Below are 9140 nucleotides of genomic sequence, written 5' to 3' on the forward strand. Positions count from 1 at the left end.
CATTACTGGGCAGCCTGGTCTAGTGGTTGGCAACCCTGCCCACAGCAGGGGGCTTTAGATGATCTTGAAGGCCCTTTTCAACCCAGGCCATTGTGTGATTCTATGATTTTGCGTTTTCTCCTTGTAAATGTTGTCTTTCACAGATTGGCCTTAATTTCACTTAAATAGAATGTTATTCTATTGTTTATTCCTAAAATTTAACTTAGAAAACTTAACTAGGAATTAGGAAAACTTTATCAGGAAGATCAGACTTGGGTCTTTACTGCTGAGAAGTTGTCGGTTTTTTTATATCAATTTTCTTTTCCTGACATTCCCCATCACTTTCATTCTGTATCTCTTGTTACTTCTTGTTCGATATAGTCTCTCCTGTTGAGCAATTTGGACCTCAGTACTGTTCACTTCAACTTGAGAAAGAACATTAAGTTGTACCTTCAGAAATTAAGTTTCAGCTATTGGCTTCTCCCATTCCCAATTCTTCTCTGCTATAATATTGCTGATTGAGCAGAGAGGAGAAGCAGAAATTGATTCCTATGTTATTAATGATTTGGTTTTGACAGCTGTAAGGGGGTTCTTTTGTATCATCAAGGCACCAGTTTGCTTACTTCTGCTACCATTGATGATTGATTGTTTGGAGATGTAGAAGAGTATTGTTGTAATTGCCAAGGACTTATCTATCTCATTAGCAATCCAGTCCCATTTCTCCTCCGTGGCAGTCCAACACAATCAGCAGACATATTTGAAATTATAACTAACACATCTCTCTGTTTAACCCCGGTACATTTATAAGCCCATAGAGAATTATTGGCACTTAAGGTACTTAGGATCAGCTTTCTTAATTTAAAAAATAATGGATACTAGGAGGTACATTTTGACATTTCAGGCCCGGACATCTACTTGCACTAAACCACTTTGAAGCCTCAAGGAAAAGAGTAAAACACATGTATTGTCTGTAGAATATTTCATATATTTAAGAAAATATGAATGCTTTGCATTTGGTTAGCTCAGGCTGAGTCTCCAGACACTCACAACATCAGTGTGAGTTAGATATTACATGGAGAATTTTAGGTTAGAAATGCTAGTAATTTACATACATTTGCAAAAGCAGTGCCATAGCTGGGCTGGAAAGGGAATTCACTGTTCCTGAGTCCCCATTGCCACTTTCTTTCTGAGTCCCTCTGTGTTCCCAGATGCAACCATATACAACTCCATATATAATTTGAAGACAGCTTGCATATCTGAAGGCGGGGGAGGCTTTTGTTGTGTTTCAGATTAATTGCTAAGAACCTCATTACAGACATTATGGAACTATTTTATAAACCATGCTAATTATTAAATAAATTTGGAAAACTATAATAAAATATGCATTGAACTTTATATGTTGTCTTAAAAATGGACATTCTACTGCTTTTCTAATAGCATCACAACCAGTATCATACAATCGTAGTCTTCAGCAGCCTCAGTTCCCAATTATTTTAGAAGAAGTTGGTGTATCATTGTTTAAATGGTGTTCAGCCCCTTGCAGCAAATAGCATTTGAGGTTTGGATAACGATTTATCTGTTTTATACTTCTTGACTTGTTGCTAACATCTGTATACAGTTTTTAATTTATTTCAAATAATAGAGGGACCATTCTTATGAAACCAATAGGATTGCAATTCTTCATGGCCAAACCAGCTCTGTTGGCTCCATTATTTGTATCCATAGTATACAACGCAAAGATAAAGTAAGTTTTTATGCAGAGTTGTAACGAACAATTTGGTTCTTGTTTGTGGTTATCTCAAGCTGGCTGTCCAAATTTCAAGAAACAATAAAGGACACTGGGTCAATCAATGCCTGTTACATTTTTCAGAAGCAGAAACAGAAGTCTTGTGTCTCTCTCTACGAGATTGCTTTGTGTTTTTTTGCTTGATGGTCTGTACCAATACCAAATGTGGTTTTATTTCTTTACCCTCGCAGCTGGAGTTTCCATTTACTCACCCTTCCAGGAAGGATTAGCCTTTTAATTACTAAGTGCCTGCCAAAGCAGTGAAAGAGAGAAGCCACAACCTTGTTGAAGATGCGGAAAATCGGAAGATAGTCCTCTCTTTTGCTTTCTGTATTTTTGTAGCTTCCAGTGTTTTAATATATTCCCACCTTACTGGGATGGATGACACAGAAGATACAAGTGTAAGCCTAAAATATTACAAAGACGTATGCTAAATGGATATATATTTTGTTAAGAGCAGAGATATGCCCTTGGCATGTAGCTGTATCAGAAAGCATTGTTACCTGTGTATTTCATTTGCAACATACATGAAAAATATTGGAAACTTGAGAATGGAAAGAAAGATGGGCAAGTGCTCTTTTAATAAATACAAAGATTTTAGAATTCTGCAGCAAGAGAACATACGAACAAATGGAAGAATACATTGAATTATAGATGTGAGCTTTCAACTACCTGTTCTGATTAGAAATACTGCTGCGGGAAAAACTGATAAGCATCCTCTTGTGTGCTCGGAGAAATATCTGGAGGTGTAGTGATTAATGCTGATTGCTGAACTGAATATTGGGTTCATTGGTAAAAAAAGTTGCCCTTCCCTTGCTAGCCGTGGACTACAGCAAGCCAATACAAAGATGGGGCAAGAACAAATCCCACGTTGTGAACTTTCCCAATGAAAACTTCCATTCATGGAAGCAAGGAATGTTAGCTGTATGTATGCACAAAAATATGCAAAGAAACATTCCCTTTCTAAAATATCTCCCTGAGTAAAACTGAGCCGGAAACCTGCCCATTTTGGCAGCAGTAGCACTTGACATGGTACTGCAACAATGAACTGAAGACCAATATCACTATCGTTTGCGGTCCTGTCATTTTCAGCAGATACACTTGTGAACAGGGTTATGTTTCTTCCATCCATTCAACATAAACAGATGTTTGCAGATAAATAACTAGGACTGAAAGCCATGTAAGCTGACTTAACGTGAACCACCAAGAAGTTTTCTGCTTTTACCGCTCAAGCGGCCGTGTCAGCCAAAATACAGCAAATCCCACTCCATTCACATATAAAGCCTTTGTTACAACTACAGCAAATGCAGGGGCTGCCCAGTTCTTGTTCTTTGCACCTCTGAAGCTGCCTCTGGATTCATCCACCAGCATCTTTAGATTTTTATTCCACATCCGTCAGTATCACCTGCATTCTTAAGATTGCTACAGGAGTACCTAGGAAGTAGATGTTCTACCAAAATCCCTAATAAAACTAGAGGAGGCTTCAAAGAGAAGCTTTAGGTTTTTGACAGTTTTTACTCAATCCTGTATGGTTTCCCAACCAGTGTAGGTTTGAGTCATTTCATTTATTCTATTCTCTAAAATCACGTACTCCAATGCCGAGTTTTCAAAAGAACATTGGGGTGAAAATAAACTACAAAATCAGTAACTTCCTGCATTCTTTGTGAGATCCAAATCAGAAATACATAGTCAAAGAAAACTGGAGGAACAATTAAGTGACAGGAACACTTGGAAATGTTTTTAACATGTTATATTAAATTGTTTAAGCCCACTGGACTGACATGTCTCCTTTAGTTAAGTGGTTGCTATTTTTTGGTTGTGGACAGGACTGATATTTTTACTCATGGGGATTTGTTCATTTAACAAGCATGGAGCAAATGCTTCAAGGGTACCAGTTTATACAATTAATCTCCCTATTTTTTATTTTATTCCATATAATTTAATTAGATTAATCAAGGTTTATAATCATTACCAAAAAGGTATGTGCATATTTTATCCAACAGGTTTTTTGTAGCTTCCGGTAATCAATAAGAGCTCAGAACTTAGGAAAGATAAAGAATACATGGAAAGACAATCAGGTTAATTAGATTTGTCCTTCCAAACAGTCATAGGTAAAGTCCATCCATTTAAATCTGATCTAATCGTGTGCTGAAGTGGCCTGAAATTGAATGAAATCAAGCTGTCCATATCCTAGAAATGTTCTTACTGAGATATAAAAATCCTCAAGGATACCAATTAGTCAGATAGTCTACTGATAAGTCAAGAATAAGCTTCTCACTCTGTCGTAATGTTCCTGATTTATATATAGACCATGGTAACTAGTAATGGAAGCTTATTCTTTGAGGCTCGTAACTTCTTATTGAATTCAGTGTTCCATGTTACGTATTTCACAGTAATGAACTTCTGTTTGTTATTTGGCGATCCTGGGTTGCTTATATATAGGCACCGGTAATTACTTTATTGGGAGGGTAAGATACAGGAGAATTGGGGTTCAAGGGAGATATCTGACATTATAAAAAGAAGTACTTAAGCAATATAAAGAGGCACGTGTACAAAATGAAGAGCTTACCACGGAGCAAGTTGAATAAGATTACAGTTTCTGAAATGTAACAGCTAGCGGTGTATCAGTCAGTGGCATGTGGAACAGACAGGAAGAGAAGCACAGGGAAACCAGGGATTGCTTGTAGAAAGCTGTCTAAACTCACTGTTAGCTTCTTCACAGAGGCTTAATGAGGGTTTTGATGAATTTCTGAAAATCAAGCAAATGCCCTTAATCTCATTTTCCTAATCAAAAATAGAAAAACAGGGTTTTTTGTCATAGATAAGATTGTCCTACATTACAGCATGTCTAAGACTACCATGAATAATTATTTGGTAAGATAACGTATCCTCTACCTTTGTTTTAATATTTGTTAGGATGAGGGTCTATATTAAAAGCCTTGAAATTTGAAAAATATGACATGCTTCTCACGTGATTCCTTCAGAATTGTTTGTCTGCTGAAAGGAGCAACGTGTAAAGGTTAAAAGAATACTGATAGAAACAGGCAAAGAGATCCAGTTCACATGACATGAAAAAATTCACATCACTACGACTGCATGGTTAATTAATATCCTGGGAGAGATGCTTGAAGAAGAAGGAGCCCAGGCAGTGCTCATCATAATTCCTCTGATGTCTCATTAGGGAAACAGCAGCTGTGAGAAGATGTCCTCAATATATGATTTCCCAGTGGGTGAGGTGGGAAAGATACGATGTTTGACCGTTTAGAGTCATTTGAGCTAAGGATTTTTAAGTGACACTCTAGATTTAAGACTGACAGAGTGGATAAAAAGATGAAAAAAAGGGAAAAGAAGATTTAAAGGGAGAATTGTGATGTGATGTAATGTGATGTGCACACCAATTTTAGCACAAATAGAAAAAAAATCATAAAAATAGACGTATGCTAAGGTAAAGGACCATCAGTCAGAAGAAAGTTGAAGCATTAAGAAGAAAGCTGTAGTAGGTAGTGTCCTTAATGAAAGGAACGTTCTTGACGAATTGGAGATTAACAATAAGAAATGAGGGAATCATTAACATGCAGCAGGATTTTGCTCAGAAAGGAATCTGTATCCTCGGATAATTTCCTGGCTCAGCTAGAAAAATCCACAGGTGACTTGATCTAACATTGGATACGGTCCTACTTTAAGAGGAAGGAGGGACCAGCTGGCCCCTGGGGTCTGTTCCAATCAACATTTATACCATTTTGTGAAAAGTGAGGGATTGAAGCAGCAAAGCTAAAGAAACTGGAACAACCAGTAATGGGCGTGACATCCACCATTGTAAGGATAACAAATACATGATGGAAGAGCAGTCATGGTTGTTACATGGGTACTGAGGGATAAGGACCCTTAAGGAGTCATAGAAATTAAAGGGAGGGGAAGAGTAACAAAGCAGTAACAGTACAAATATTCTCAGGAATTGCATCATTATGAAAAAAAATGTAGATTTCTAAGATACAGATAAAAGAACACAAGTTATTAGTAACCATACAGTGCAGCTATTCTTAGACGTTACAGTCCACAGACTCTCTCATCAATAATATATCAACAGCCTGAGATGCTACCTCCAACCTTTTTTTTTTTTTTAAGTAATGGTGAAAAGAACCCTGGAGTGAGGAATTATGAGTTCTTGTGGTTTAAAATACATTAAACTGTTAAAAAAATTCATTTATCTAAGCCTTTTATATTTTAAAAAGAAGTACGGCAAGAAATTAAGTAAGCAGTTAATGAGTTCATCTATACAGAAGAATACAAGTAGAAGTAGAAAAAAGATCATAGAAATGATGTATGCTATATTTGCTAAAGCAAAATATCTGTCATTCCTTCCTCAGTCTCTTACAATGGCCAGGAAGAAAAATCTCCACCCCTACATAGATCTGAATGCATACATACTTGAGGAAAGATATTGGAAAAACACACGAGGGAATAAGACTTGTTAGTATACTAAATATAAAGATAGCAAAGATTAAAAGGGGAAGACTGGAGGGTAGTTACTGATGTAGATCCTCACTGATAAATTGCAAAACTGAACTTGTTCAGTACACTCATAACTGTATAACGACATAGGTATTAGTATGTAGTTAGAGTTTTCTGCAATGCTGCAAATACAAAAAGATTGCTTTGTCATGCAGGAAAAAAAGTCTGCATAGCTTCAAGGTCCTGAGTAAAAGAAGCAAGATCAATTCAGTAGTAGCAGACACCAAATAGTAACTATGTGGTCTCAACAAAAACCTGCTAGGAGAAAGGAGAATCATAGGTGGAACTGAAGGTGCCAGACTATCAAATTGTGAATTGGAACTGCTGGCATGGTAGGCATTGTGAGAGATAAATGGATTCCTCTGTGCAATAAAAAGAAATAAGGAAATATTATTTCCATTGTATGTGACACAGATGGAACCTCATCTGAAAGGCACTGCACGCTTCTGGCCATGTAAGTTCCAGAGTAAGGAACTGAAACAGAAGTATGGAGAGTATATAGAGGGGAACAGATTTCACTACTGAACAGTAGAAGAGAATTGCTGTGTATTAATTAGGTAACACCAGGGCAGGTATGCAGTTCTTTAAGTTAAAGTTTGCACAAAAAAAAAAAAAAAAAAAAAAAAGAGAGGTACAAACTACTGTTCATTTATTTCAGCTGGATACAAGAAAAAGGCTCCTAATCAAACACCCAGAAACACTAATGGTCTCCCAGACTCTATTGGGTCTTCCCTTCAAGATTCCTTTCGGTTTCACTTTGGACTTATTTTGGACGCCATCCAAACCAAGAAAGCCAGAACGTTGTTCATCAGTTGTAATTCCAAGATCAGCTTTTCCTCAGTACCATCTGATTCCTTGAACTAAGACAGAGCTACCATCTGAAATATAAACAGAAAACAGATCATGGAGCTTGCCCTCTTTAAATCCACTACAAAAATAATATGGCTTGGTTTGGTTTGGTTTGGTTTGGTTTGGTTTGGTTTTTGCTGTGATTTTTTTTTGCCAGAACAGAACATTATCTACCCACAAAGATGGTACCAACTCCATAGAGTTGTCCATGGCCAAGATGAGGATGCTGACTACCAAAACTAACTACTAGCCCACTACTAACTACTAACCCACTGCCTCAAGAAAAATTTCCTTTGCAAATGCCTTCTTGAAGATCTTGGTTTTAAATAAGCAAATCAAACATGTTTCACTGGTTTATCTATGTGTTTGTTTGTCTATCTGTTTGTTTGTTTTCCCAGAACAAAGATGAATAGTGATAACAGTTTCAAGCCTAATGGCATTGTTATCCTGTCATGTCAATGTGCACTTCTAAAGATTACACATGGTCAGGTTATTTTACAGCAGTTTTAAACCAGAGGCATCAGCAATAACATTTAATTAATTCTGCCTGTGGTCATCAGCAATGCAATACAATAAGAGTTCTGTCAGCCTCGTATTTGTTTGTCTTAGCTCTTCATAGTGCTTATCAGAGGATTTATCAGCTAGCAGTAAAATGATGAGATAAAAAAGAAGATAATGCACAGCTTTCTCTTCTAGCTGTAATTTCAGATAAATGTTAAATTCACAATATTGGATCATCAAGCAAATGTATTTCTGTTCCTGAAGTCTTTTTACTTCTGGCATGAATATAATTTAACACAGGCACTTGATGCATGAAAAAATACTTAGCTTAAGAAAACAAATGTAATTTTGTACTCTTTACTTGGTGTCCATCACAAGTACGCAAATGTATTTCTATTAATCCTCTTATCAGGTTAATATCATGTTTTCCAGTCCACAGTCCACAGAAGGGATTAAACACTGCAAGCCTGAAAGAAGGAGAACAGTTGACCAACTAATAGCTAAGGGAAAAGGCATAATTAGTGCTTAGATACTTCACGTTATGCTGAAAGAATGAGTGGTTTCTCATCTCTTCTGAAGATACCTTGTTCCACATGAGAGCTCAGTTGCAGGACAGATCTGTTCTCATGATCTCCCTTTTCCCACTGGAAAAAGAAAAATGTTATAGATTCTATTGAGAAGAACATTGTATGAGATGCAATTCATGTCTTCCTCTCACTAAATCCCAGTGAATTAGCAAAGCTGGGAGCAAAAACTCAGTGACAATGTGGAAATTCACTGGTAAACTTCCTTCTGAAGTACTTTTAGAAATTCTGGAATTATGAAGAATTTCCTGTTACCTGGCAAATGGGTGAAGAAAAATGAGTGAATTCCCACTTTTCTGCAGTTTTCTCAAGGTTTTATTTAAGGATGATTTAAAGCATTGCAATCTGATAATTTGTATTCCACTTATACTGGTATGATAACTTCCCACATTGCCCTTCAGGTCCGTCTGTTCATGGTAATCCAGTTTTCCAGTTATCCAGAAACTGGATTGTGTCTACTCCTTGTTCTTGGAAACTAAATTAGGCACTGCATTTGTTTGTTTGTTTGTTTTCCAGTGGGCACTTACATGTATGTCTTACAGTGTTGATATGACCCCACTTATTCCAGCCAGGGCCTCAGTTTGCAAAAGACCAGGAAAAAATATAAATGTATTTATTTGAGCAGCTGTAGCATTCAGCAAAGTCTCCATAGTCTCCTCATTTGAGGCCTTTAGAGGTAATGATGACAAAAGCAGTAATGCACAAATGATAATGATTACAAAATAGTAGTGGTAAGTTTTGTTCATAATTTATTGCATAGTTTTCTTGTAAGATTTCACTGGTGACCCCCCTCATTAAGACTCTTCTTGTTCAGTGTATAAACCCATGTGGCATCTAACACTGAAAAAAAGGCCAGTAGAAATGAATAGTGAATGATCTCTGGGACAAGAAGGGTAGTTAGAAGTATTTAAGACATTGAAGGACTTTTT

Source organism: Gallus gallus, chromosome 4, assembly GCF_016699485.2.
Source record: "Gallus gallus isolate bGalGal1 chromosome 4, bGalGal1.mat.broiler.GRCg7b, whole genome shotgun sequence".
Lineage (NCBI taxonomy): Eukaryota > Metazoa > Chordata > Aves > Galliformes > Phasianidae > Gallus > Gallus gallus.